Here is a 724-nt window from a genome sequence, read left to right as displayed (position 1 = left end):
TGTTGCCCAGGCTGGAGTGCAGTGGCGTGATCTCAGCTCACTGCAACCTCTGCCTCCTGGGTTCAAGCGATTCTCCTGCCTCAGCTTCCTCAGTAGCTGGGACTACAGGTGTGCACTACCACACCCAGCTAATTTTTGTGTTTTTAGTAGAGACGGGGTTTCACCATATTGGCCAGGCTGGTCTCGAACTACTGACCTTGTAATCCACCCACCTCAGTCTCCCACAGTGCTGGGATTACAGGTGAGCCACCGTGCCTGGCCATTGTCCCGCATTATTATAAAGAGTTTTCAGCACGTTTTTAAAAAAGGATATGCATAATAAATAAAAAAGTATGTATTATATTATAAGATGCCAAATAATATGGAAAAAACAGCAGAATAAGGAGAGTAACAGGTGCAGGAGGAGGGAGTATTTTCATTTGAAATAGAGTAGTTGGGGTAGACCACACTGAGAACATTTGAGCAAAGACTTGGAGGAGATGAGAGCAATCCCTGAATAACACATGAACAAATCAAATGACTTTTACAATACATCCTAACTCTGCCGTTAGGAAGCAAGCATTAGAAGGGCTAAGATCCCAAGAGGGGCTGGTGAAACTTGTGTATATCTACATCATTGGCTAAAATATAAATCAGCCCAGTTCTTTTGTGAAGCATTATGTCAATTCACACAGCCATTTGGAATATTAATGTCTTTTGACCTGGTAATCCCACTCCTGGGAAT

The sequence above is a fragment of the Colobus angolensis genome, unplaced genomic scaffold (genome assembly GCF_000951035.1).
Source record: "Colobus angolensis palliatus isolate OR3802 unplaced genomic scaffold, Cang.pa_1.0 Scaffold97, whole genome shotgun sequence".
In the NCBI taxonomy this organism is placed as follows: domain Eukaryota; kingdom Metazoa; phylum Chordata; class Mammalia; order Primates; family Cercopithecidae; genus Colobus; species Colobus angolensis.
This window is presented reverse-complemented; position numbering follows the sequence as displayed.